The sequence below is a fragment of the Bombus fervidus genome, chromosome 3 (assembly GCF_041682495.2).
Source record: "Bombus fervidus isolate BK054 chromosome 3, iyBomFerv1, whole genome shotgun sequence".
Taxonomy (NCBI): domain Eukaryota; kingdom Metazoa; phylum Arthropoda; class Insecta; order Hymenoptera; family Apidae; genus Bombus; species Bombus fervidus.
The window spans coordinates 4,086,074-4,099,586 of NC_091519.1; the positions used below are offsets into that span (position 1 = coordinate 4,086,074).

The window sequence follows — 13,513 nt, forward strand, 5'->3', positions numbered from 1 at the left end:
ATGTATTGTTAAAATATAATCTGCATATATTACAACATAGTATAGTTCATTATGGAGCAGATTATGAAAAATAATGTGGATATGAGATAATGCGTTCCTAAAATATTATGTGCATATGGGAGACGATATGGTGCCTATTAATGAGACAAGCTATTGTTTCCAATAAATATGGATATTCATAGGGATATAGCACTTCTAAATATCACTGTTTACTTCTAAATATTAGTATTTCTAAATTAATGTGGATATTTTACAGAGTATTGCTCAGATATTATGGACATGTCATTACGTATTGCTAAACATAATGTGGATATTTTACAACACAGTATTGCAGAGTATGGAGCAGAGTATGGAAAATAATATGGATATGTGATAATGCATTGCTAAAATATTATGTGCATATGACAGACGATGTAGTGCATATTATTAAGACAAGCTATTGTTTCCAATAAATATGGATATTAATAGGGATATAGCACGTCTAAATATCACTATTTACTTCTAAATATTATTATTTCTAAATTAATATGGATATCTTACAGAGTATTGCTCAGATATTATGGACATGTTATAACGTATTGCCAAACATAATGTGGCTATGTTACAACACAGTATTGTAGATAATGGTGCAGAGTATGGAAAATAATATGGATATGTGGTAATGCATTCCTAAAATATTATGTGCATATGGGAGACGATATAGTGCCTATTAATGAGACAAGTTATTGTTTCAAATAAATATGGATATTCATAAGGATATGGCATTTCTAAATATAACTATTTACTTCTAAATATTATTATTTCTAAATTAATATGGATATCTTACAGAGTATTGCTCAGATATTATGGACATGTTATAACGTATTGCCAAACGTAATGTGGATATGTAACAACACAGTATTGCAGAGTATGGGGCAGGGTATGAAAAATAATATGGATATGTCATAATATGTTGCCAAAACATAATATGGATACTATGCAACAGAATATTGTTCAGTATGGTGCAGAGTATGAAAAATAATATGGATATGCAAAATGTATTGCTAAAATGTATCTGCATATATTACAACATAGTATAGTTCATTATGGAGCAGATTATGAAAAATAATGTGGATATGTGATAATGCATTGCTAAAATATTATGTGCATATGACAGATGATATAGTGCTTATGAATGAGACAAGCTATTGTTTCCAATAAATATGGATATTAATAGGGATATAGCACGTCTAAATATCACTATTTACTTCTAAATAATATTATTTCTAAATTAATATGGATATCTTACAGAGTATTGCTCAGATATTATGGATATGTTATATAATATATTGCCAAACATAATGTGGCTATGTTACAACACAGTATTGTAGATTATGGTGCAGAGTATGGAAAATAATATGGATATGTGGTAATGCATTCCTAAAATATTATGTGCATATGGGAGACGATATGGTGCCTATTAATGAGACAAGTTATTGTTTCAAATAAATATGGATATTCATAAGGATATAGCATTTCTAAATATAACTATTTACTTCTAAATATTATTATTTCTAAATTAATATGGATATCTTATAGAGTATTGCTCAGATATTATGGACATGTTATAACGTATTGCCAAACGTAATGTGGATATGTAACAACACAGTATTGCAGAGTATGGGGCAGAGTATGAGAAATAATTTGGTTATGTCATAATTTGTTGTCAAAACATAATATGGATACTATGCAACAGAATATTGTTCAGTATGGTGCAGAGTATGAAAAATAATATGGATATGCAAAATGTATTGTTAAAATATAATCTGCATATATTACAACATAGTGTAGTTCATTATGGAGCAGATTATGAAAAATAATGTGGATAGGAGATAATGCTTTGCTAAAATATTATGTGCATATGATAGACGATATAGTGTCTATTAATGAGACAATCTATTGTCTGAAATAAATATGGATATTCATAGGGATATAGCACTTCTAAATATCAGTATTTACTTCTAAATATTAGTATTTCTAAATTAATGTGGATATTTTACAGAGTATTGCTCAGATATTATGGACATGTTATTACGTATTGCTAAACATAATCTGGCTATGTTACAACACAGTATTGTAGATTGTGGTGCAGAGTATGGAAAATAATATGGATATGTGATAATGCATTGCTAAAATATTATGTGCATATGACAGATGATGTAGTGCATATTATTAAGACAAGCTATTGTTTCCAATAAATATGGATATTAATAGGGATATAGCACGTCTAAATATCAGTATTTACTTGTAAATGTTATTTTTTCTAAATCAAAATGAATATCTTACATAATATTACTCAGATATTATGGATATGTTATAATTTATTGACAAATATAATCTGGATATGTTATGACACAGTATTGTGGAGTATCGAACAGAGTATGAGAAATAATATGGATATGTCATAATATGTTGCCAAAACATAATATGGATACTATGCAACAGAATATTGTTCAGTATGGGGCGGGGTATGAAAAATAATATAGATATGTCAAAATGTATTGTCAAAATATAATTTGCATATATTGCAACGTAGTATAGTTCATTATGGCGCAGATTATGAAAAATAATGTGGATATGTGATAATGCGTTGCTAAAATATTATGTGCATATGATAGACGATATAGTGCTTATTAATGAGACAAGTTATTGTTTCAAATAAATATGGATATTCATAAGGATATAGCATTTCTAAATATAACTATTTACTTCTAAACATTAGTATTTCTAATTAATATGGATATCTTACAGAGTATTGCTCAGATATTATGGACATGTTATAACGTATTGCCAAACGTAATGTGGATATGTAACAACACAGTATTGCAGAGTATGTGGCAGAGTATGAAAAATAATATGGATATGTCAAAATGTATTGCTAAAATATAATCTGGATATATTACAACATAGTATAGTTTATTATGGAGCAGATTACGGAAAATAATGTGGATATGTTATAATGCATTGCTAAAATATTATGTGCATACGATAGACGATATAGTGCCTATTAATGAGACAAGTTATTGTTTCAAATAAATATGGATATTCATAAGGATATAGCATTTCTAAATATAACTAGTTACTTCTAAACATTAGTATTTCTAATTAATATGGATATCTTATAGAGTATTGCTCAGATATTATGGATATGTTATATAATATATTGCCAAACATGATGTGGATATTTTACAACACAGTATTGCAGAGTATGGAGCAGAGTATGGAAAATAATATGGATATGTGATAATGCATTCCTAAAATATTATGTGTATATGGCAGACGATATTGTGCCTATTAATGAGACAAAGTATTGTCTCAAATAAATATGGATATTCATAGGGATATAGCATTTCTAAATATCACTGTTGACTTCTAAATATCAGTATTTATAAATTAATGTGGATATCTTACAGAGTATTGCTCAGATATTATGGACATGTCATTACGTATTGCTAAACATAATGTGGATATTTTACAACACAGTATTGCAGAGTATGGAGCAGAGTATGGAAAATAATATGGATATGTGATAATGCATTGCAAAAATATTATATACATATGGTAGACGATATAGTGCCTGTTTATGTGACAAGCTATTTTTTCAAAGAATATGGATATTTACAGGGATATAGCATTTCTAAATATGACTATTTACTTCTAAATATTAGTATTTCTAAATTAATATGGATATCTTACAGAGTATTGCTCAGATATTATGGACATGTTATGATGTATTGCTAAAGATAATGTGGATATGTTACAACACAGTATTGTAGAGTATGGTGCAGATATATAAAGATTAATATTGATATGTAATAATTTATTTGTAAAATATAGTATTTATATGGTACATAATACTGTGCCTGGTTATGAGGCAAGCTATTGTTTAGTATAAATATGGATATTTTATTAATAATGATGTAGTATTTCTAATGTATACTATGTGATGTATTGCCTAGCTTTAATTTGAATTGTTGCAAAAAGATATTGTTGGACATGAATTTGTTATTTATTAGGTATTCATATGGATATCTGACTGCGTATTGCTCAGATATAGCATAAATATGTTATAATGTATTGCCAATATGTAATCTGGATATGTTGCAACACAATATTGTTGAGTATTGTGCAGTATTGTTAAAACATAATGCAGATATGTTAGAATGTATTACTAAACTATATTGTGCATATAGTACAAAATAGTATTATTGCAGTTTGTGATTTAAGTATTAATTTTTGTATTGTTTTATGTATATCATTTGATTGTTGTGGTTACTAATAGTACTATTAATCTAATGAGTTTAAACAAATATTTCAGGTGTGCAAGAAAATAATGGATTGCTAGCAGTTGCTACTATGATATGTAAGTATGTGTCAATAGTGCTTTATAAGTTATATTCCCTCTCTAATAAAGTGTTAAAAATAGAGTACATATATTTTCTCATTTCTCTATACGGCTCCGATGGTTGCACCTACAATATAGTCTACTATGATTCACATGGCTGGAAAAGTGAACTGGTCACATTGAAATTAGTCAGAATAGGACTATAATAATACGGGGACAAGGTAGAAGTATAAACTCAGAGTTTTAACTATTGATATAGTATTGCTTAAATATGTATATAATTATAAATAAAATGTAATAAGAAAAATATGTCTGGGATTTCATTAAAATGTACCATTCAAAACTTATGTATTTTGTTTGCCAGTTTAGTGACGCATATTTTCTATAACTTTAAAGCAATTAGCACTTTTGTCTTAATGTAAACATAACGTAAATAATTATTTCACGTTTAATACGATAACTTTACTGTGTACACAATGTTTGTAACTTCATTCGATGTACTTGTCTTTTATTTTTGTAATTTTTCTATGTAATGAAATATTTCTGTGTATATGGTTTGATCTAACATATATATTAAAATCTGATGTGTTTCTAATTTCAAAAAAGTATGCTAACTGTCTTGCATACGAAACTTTTTTTCTTTGGAAAATGAAACGAAACGTGTCGAATCATTCCCATCATGATGAAAAGTGAAATATGAGGACCTGAAGTGTTGAAGATGAAAAAGATTTTGGAATATAAAATATGTTGTTATCGCTGCCCATAGATAGATTTTTACATTACAATTGAATTGTTACATCAAATATATCTAATTTTATTTTCTTCAAGATGTGTAATATAAATTTCGTAGATGAATGCAATTTTGGACTGGAAAAATTTAATGGATCTGATCCAGTTAGTTGTAACGAAAGACAGCCGAGAACCAGTCAAAAATATTTTTTCAATAAACCCTTCTCATCAACTACTAATAAGGAAAATATTTTTAAAGAGTTAGCCCTGTTAGTTCAATCTGCTTTAACGGAGTATAATGTCTGTATATTTATTGGTTTTGATAAAACATATACCAGCTCTATTTATCATCTATTGAAACAGAAGTCATGATACCTAGAACAGTATATATTGTTCAATATATATATATATATTACTTATTAATCACAATGTAAAACGATATGTCTTTTTTAAAAAATAAAGGAATTTTAATTATTTGATTGGGAATATCGAATAGAAGATAAGCAAATTTTAGTGAGATATACAATGAGCACATTGTTGATTTGCTTGAATCTCAAATCAGAATGGCTAATAATAAGGAACACAATTCGTACGTTAGCGATCTGACAGAGGAAATTAACATTCCTGAAGAACTGCATAAATGCCTTTTGACAGCATCATGTAATAGAACAGTTACAGCTATTCAGTCGAATGAACGGTACACACACACGCTAGGCGCGCGAATATGAAAATACAATAGACTTAGAAATAAATGGAAAATTTAATTTTTTAGGTCGTAAAAATTGCATTTAGTAACGAAAATAACACTTATAAGAATGAATCATTCAAAAGAAGAGATTTCGATAGAAAATCTAAATTTAGTCGACTTAGTGGAAACCATTTCATGCAGCAACTCAAAGTTCACTCATTTATTAATGCAGTCTTTAGGTGGCAATTCACAAATTTTTATGTTACTGAACATATTTTCTTTAGATGAATATTGTAACAAAACATAGGATTTATTGAGATTTGCTAGCAAAGTAAACCATTGCAGATCAGACAGTGCAAAAAGAACGCGACTAATGTTACAAAGCGCTGAATAAAGTTTCAAAAAATAGTATTTTTATTATACGTCAAGATTTCAGTGTCATACCTTTTTATCATTATTTTATTCTTTTATAAATCGTACCAAAAATTGTGAATAGTATAATATAAAATATATTCGCGTAATATTATCATATTGCACATATTCAACTTTATTTCAATTTTCAAATTTTCAAGGATATTTTATATAATAAAAAAGTAATGTTTTTGAACTATGATCATATTCATTAGAAAAAATCTCTGCTGAAATTCGGACAAACCTTCTTCGAATCGACAAAATGAAATCGTCTGCCCTTTTTTTAAATTGCGTTTTTTGCTAGCAATCGTTACATCATGCAAAAAAATAGGAAAAAATTGATCTATATACTGTTGAATATAAATATTAGTATATCTATTTGTTATACGTAATAGATAATTATAACAAATTTTACTTTATTTAGTGTTTTTCGTTACAATATATGATACAAATGGAATAATAAATGTATAATAAAATAACTAGATAATAAAAGCAATGGAAAGCATGTCATTTATATTAAATATCAATAAATGCCCTATACTTAAAATATTTACAATTCAGGTATTTCATGGGACTCGATGTGGGCCATTGAAAGCCTGGCCACAGACGAGATTATTTTTTAGCGCGGCCCTAAATATCAATCGCAAGGTATGAGATAAACGAACGAAAAGAACAACACATCACTTCTCACGGTAGTTGACCGTTACTTAGTCGAAGCTAGTTTTCAAAAACACTATAAAGAGGACTGAGAATTGTAGCAACTATCAGTGCATTAATCCAGATTGTTTCAATTGGATTGTTCAGATTTTTACTTCTATATCTAAATTAACTTTTATTTTTTAAGTTTCTTGTATACCGTGATCTGTTTGTCGTTGAACAAGTGGTTAGTAGCACCTCGATAATTTGTCATTGTCCCTTTCGCTCGTTTATCTGGTACCCCATAATTGGTATTTACGCCATGGCATGATCTCATCTGTAGCCAGGATACAAAGGCTCATGCCAAGTCGAACGCCATCCTATGAATTACATTATCTGAATAGCAAATTTTGTAAAGTTTGTTTACTTTCATAAAAGTGTATATATGTCGGTGCTTTTTTCTGTACTCATAGAAAGGCTTTTAATCATGTTCAAATTATATTAAAGAGTAACGAATATCCCTTATTTTTTACATTAAATAGTAACAAATGACACGAAATTATAACGGTAGATAAAAATATAAATGCATTTCAGAAATTTTGTAATAACATTAACGGGACATTCAACGAGAGCCTTTAAAAGGTATTTCAAATGCAAATATAAAAAATCCCAAAGAGTCGAAACTCAAGGTGTAGATACAGGATATTAAGGATATTAAAGGCCTGGTATGGACGAGCAACTTTTTAACGCTGCGTTCTCGCTCGTCATATGTCTTTCTTTGTTTTTTGCCAGATAAAAACAACGAGAACAGACATATGATGCAGCGTCAAAAGGGTACTCGTCTACACCAAGCCTAAATGAATAGTAAATTCTCAGTGGACAGCCTGGTTCGTTTAAATCGTTATAAGTGAAATTTCATTTTTTAATGTCTTCAAAGGTAAAAAATGTTGGCAACATGTCTATTTCCTAGTATGTAAAAAAGTAAGCACTAATGGACCTCTGGAATTAACGGGAATTTCATATAAATTGATTTGTTCCAGAACAGCAAGACCCAGGTTACTTACGACGTTAATATTTTCGGAAGTAAATTTTTATTCTTTTGATATTTTCTTAATTCCTGTATTCTTATATGTGTCTCTCTAATTTCTCTTACTAAATGTAAAATGTAGATATGAATACAAATGTAAGATATAAATATATAAATATAAATATATAAATATAAATATATAAGTATAAATATATAAATATAAATATATCGTGAAAAAAACCAGTTTAAGAGTCATTAAAACTTTTTTCCAAGGGGAGAGGTCATTGCGACATTTGAAACATTTGTTTCTCGTAATGAATAGAATTCTTTCACAATAAAAAATTTTTATCTTGAATTTCAAGGTCGATTGTTTTTGCATTAACTTCTTTTTTATAAATGTTTACCAATTCGAAGGTATAGAATCATACGATTCTCTTGACACTTACTTTCTTTACACCCTGTATGTATACAATACATATATATATCAATTTGATCTTCTTAGGACTCCTTTCACAATCCCTTCTATGAGATTCAATAACTTTGTTGCTAATAGGTTGATACATCAATTTATTATTGAACTACCCTAACTTCCTCGACTTCCAGCAAATTTTTTGTAAGTTTATATTACTATTATGTTTTTTCTTTGATATAACGTACATATTTGAATTTTCTATATTTGTAACCTCAAAAACAGACTTGTAGGTTAACTTCCATGCATACGAAATTTTTCTTGGAAAATGGAACGAAACGTGTCGAATCATTCTCATCGTGATGAAAAGTTGAGATTATCACGCAATGGAAATTACGAGGCTGGTCTACGAAGAACAGAAGAACGATTATGGTGTAGGTGCCATATAGAAAATATAGGTTTGTTTACTATTTAAAATCTTTTGCCATTATTTTGTTTAACTAGATAAGATACTTCTCTTCATAGTTGATATTTTCTATATACATTAAAATCTTATTTTTCTTGTGAAAAAATAAAATGTTTAATTTCTAGAAAGCAAGTCGAAAGTGAGTAAAAAATATACTACTTCTTCAAGAAATCGAAGCCCCAGTCCTCGACATAGATCGTCCCGCCATGTCAGGTTTGTGTATTGGTTATTTGATCAACACGATATTTTTTCTTTTTTTATATCATCTTTCCTATTTCGTACCACTCTTCCATACAATTCCATATTAACACGTTGGTCGCCACGTCACCCATATTTATGTAACGGGTATACCAAGTATGGATGACACTCTTCTTGTTCGAGTTAATTAAATATAGGATATTATATATAGAATATACAACATAAAAATATTAAAAACACATAATACCATACTTTTTATTAATTTATATTCTGGATAAAATATTACATTATGCTATATCGCATGGTATTTTCTAAAACATTCCAAACACATTTGGGGTGATATTGGGCACTTCGAACAATATGTTATAGTTTTTTTAATGTTCTTTTTCGCTTCTTCGCGTGCGACAGTTCTTTTTCTCGTAACATTGGGTGCACATCATTCTTATAGACTTGCCCTCCTGATTCTTACGAATCTCCAAATAGTGGGACACCTTCTTCGTTTTCTTCCGATGGTTGTCCGGTACAGTATTTTCTGAGGACACATCGGACCATTCGGAAACGAGAATTTACCGAAATGTTCTCATCTGCATTGTTTTGTTTGTAGCTGTTTGGTACACAATATGAGTATTTACTATAGTTGTTCCTAAGAGTAAATGTAATGTTAATTTCCGATACCACTTGATGCTTCTCCGTATCGTAGTGGCATATGAGACCATCTGCTCACTTCTGTCGATACCAGTTTTTCCGTTATTGTAGAGTAGTAACTCTCCTCACTTTCAAATATATTTTCACGTTGTCTACTGAACATTTTGAGGATGAAAAAATCACTGATGTGCGTCTCACAAGAAGTATGCTTCTTGACTAAATGAAAGATCTGGGACATCTGCCATGAGATCTCTCGGAATACTCTACCTGGAAAGCGTACCGACCGTCGGATTTGGTCCCCGCAAGAACTTAGCCGAATTACGCTGGGCGACCAACGTGTCAATATGGATATGATAATATTTTTTGTTTTTCTTTCTTTTTTTTATGAAGGTATTGCTGTACAGTGGATAAATAATTAATAATTATTTGATTATCTAAAATTTGTATATAAGATTATATAAAATTTTATATATAATATTACAAATATTATATATATTATATTACTATAATATTAACAAATTTAAATTAGTGCATGATAACATAACATTTATAAACATTACTAAAATATTTACGTTCATAATGAACATGTTTTGCTGTAATGTATGTTCATTATCTGTCATAGCTCTAAATTTAACATAACATAACTTTAAATCCATGTTCTAAATACAATTGTGCTATTTGATTTCTATTTTAGATATGTCTTTTGTGTTACTACATTCTGATTTGTTCCAGCTTATGCTTCTTTTTTTTATGTGTGAGAAGTGGAAAGTGCTAACTCGCTAAAAACCCCTTTTCCTTCATCTTCAGTAGATGAAAATATATCTAGTCTTGGCATGGTAACTGTTATTTCAAGAGAGCTATCTGCATACGTATGTTTGGTTATGTCACTACCAATGTTTATGTTTTTTTTCTAATTTGATCATATATGTTTCTTCTCCTTTTGTTTCCTCACGAAAAATGCAAAAATATAATGGTACACTTTTTATCATAGAATAAAGAGTGAATTAGAACTAGTTATATAACTAGTATTCACTATATACTATAGACAACACTGATATTCAAATTCATACTTACATTTTGCAGATATTATTCTCATATACTATAATTAAAATTTCTTATAAATAGTCAGTCATTTTCATGCTAATGAATGTAAAATAATTATATCTTCATAAAGTGCAATAACCACAAAAATTTTAATTTATTAAAAGTCATTTCTAGTAAATATTAATTTGTAATGTAAATTTTTTGGTTAATATGTTAATATAAATGTAATTTATTACTAGTATTTTTGGTATGTGCCAACATTAGTACACCATATTCGATTTTTAAATGATTTTTGTTCAAATAATGTATTGTGGATATAATAATTAATAACAGTTACTAGAAGAAGAGCAATTGAAATCCTAAAAGTAAGTTTAATGTTTATGTGTACCAATCATTTGTTTTATTTGTTATACATCTTATTGATTGCTTTGCACAATCTTTAATTTGTTATTAAGAATTATGCAAAGCAATCAATGAAGTGTATAACAAATAAAACATAAAATTGTTCTTATTTATAATATTGCACAAATTTGTTTATTTTTTATATTTGTGTCTAATATTGGTCTGAGAATTATTCCATTTGCTTTTTCCTGCTTTTCCCTAATTTATAATGAAACTAAACAACTAATAATTTATAATAACTAAACAACTACTTATTGCATGTACTTCAGTAATAAAGTAAAAAGCTAATGCTTTAAATACCTAAAAAAGATATTTTCTATTGATATCTATATAGAAATCAGAATTATAGTGATCTTTATTCATTATATAAATCTATTAATTGTGATTGAAACAGAGAACTGTAGCTATTTAATTACAGCTTAATGTAGTAGTGTGATACAACTAAGGCAACTAAATTTGTTCAACCTTCCTTTTTTTTTTTCCTCGTGGGGAAATCCTCATGGACACTCACTGTTGCGTCGCAACAGCCGAGTAGTGTTGAACTCTTACCGACTAAAACTCCACGGTGGTCGTCCTGACCAACTTACAACTCAACTGACTCAACTGACTCAACTTACAACTTACAACTTACACCTAACAACTCACAACGACTCGACTCGACAATTTATGAGTAACGATTAACCCGCAACTAGTCGTAGCTTACTCGTAACTGCAACTAGTCGCAACTCAGTCGTAACTCCAATTACAACTATTGACCACTGACCAGTTTCGCCACCAAGACGTCCTTTTTATACACATACACGTGTTTTACAACTGTTAATGATCCAAGATGGTCACGTACATTGTTTTCAATTACCCATTGTCCTAAAGGGCCACGGGCACATAGCCCACCGAATTTCCTATCCTTCCTGGTCCGTCAGCACTTTCGCTTTCCATCTGTAGTTGATCGGGATTTTCACAATGGTTTTTCTACGATACTGCATCGATGAGTGTAAAATAGTATTATAGATTTAAATAATAATGATAATTTGATGCAATGTACTATTATCCATCAATATTTACTATTATTATTTTTTTGGTAATTTGCTATCCTTTTTATAAGATGCACATATAAATAAATTTATCATTTGGTGAAATATGGATATTAGTACACACATTATTGCGTATCCTACATTAAAATATAAAAATTATATTAAGTTGTAAACACTCCATATTCAAATATTAAATATCGAATATTAATTATAATACTCTACCAAATGTTTAGAAATTAGACTTTTGTTATTTAAGTATTCTTTTTTTAGGTATGAGGATTCAAAATATGATAACAGGGACAGTTATAGAAGTGATAGGTACAAATTATTTCTTATAATCTTATATATTTTTGTTTAATACCTTTAACACGTTTAATACGTTTATTATTCAGTTTTTCTACATTTTTGTATAATTTATTTAGAGAAAGAAATCACAGTAGAGGTAGAAGCAGAGAGTATAAAGAAACAGTCAGGCGGCATAGTCAATTAAATACTGCAGAGGAAGAGCATCTGCGTGAAAGAAAAAGTCATAGGGATCATTCACGTTCAAGGGAACGAGAACAAAGAGCATGGGTCAGAGATTCTCATCATAGGTATATAATAGGCATGTGAAATATTATGTTTTTGGAAAACTACATTTTACAAATATTATTAAAACAATAGGTCATCTAAAGATGAAAGATCTTATCGAGAAAGATCAAGAGAACGGTCCCGAGAAAGAAGAGAACGAGATAGGTCTAGAGAACATAGGATACCTCCATCGCATTATATCGAGTAGATTCCTGTTCCTGTTTATTATAGAGTAAGTATTTAAATTGTACACGGAATATAATACTATCGATATTAAATTTCATTGGTCATTAGGATTTTCCTCCGAGACCAATAATGGTTGGACCCTTGGTTCCAATTCGAGATCAGGTATCACCTTTAGGGGGAACTAGGCATATGATGGGTCCATTAAGACCATTTCCACCACGATTTATTTCGCCAGATGTCTATAGATTACATTCGCTTCTAAATCCTAGTATGTACATTCATTAATTCATAATGACGTGCATGAAGAGTTACTGTTTTAATTATTTGTATTTTATATAGGATTTAGGCCAATGTATTAATAGACTGGACGAGGAACGAGGAGAGGATGGTTGGTCCCAGGGCCACCTCTCTTTCGGTAAGTGCCACCAGGGACTAATTAAATGCGTTGGAGGGGAATGGTGTCGATAGGACACTTGAGGAGACAATAGTTCACCCGCACTCTGGAAGAAGAGACGTTAGGTCTGGGAGTCGGTGGTGTTATATGCAGCGCCTGTATGGGCTAAGGTATTAGAAATTAAGAAGAATAGTAAAATTTTGAACAACATCTTGTCTGTATTGACAAGAATTTCGACGACCTACCGTACAGTGTTCCATGCAGTACTGTACGTGCTTATGGGCATTATGCCC

At 29.5% G+C, this 13,513-nt stretch overlaps 1 protein-coding gene and 1 pseudogene across 3 annotated transcripts in view; both read left to right on the top strand.

The window, feature by feature from the left end:
- Positions 1-8,362: 8,362 nt before the first annotated feature.
- Positions 8,363-13,513, top strand: part of LOC139985317 (uncharacterized) — an 83,240-nt gene continuing 78,089 nt past the window's right edge. For 2 of the 3 annotated variants that reach the window (XM_071999684.1, XM_071999680.1), the window contains exon 1: positions 8,363-8,488. The gene's annotated coding sequence lies outside the window, so the exon portion shown is untranslated. The remainder of the gene's footprint in view (positions 8,489-13,513) is intronic. The other variant, XM_071999683.1, reaches the window with a different exon arrangement.
- LOC139985347 (uncharacterized) lies at positions 8,613-13,267 on the top strand (annotated as a pseudogene).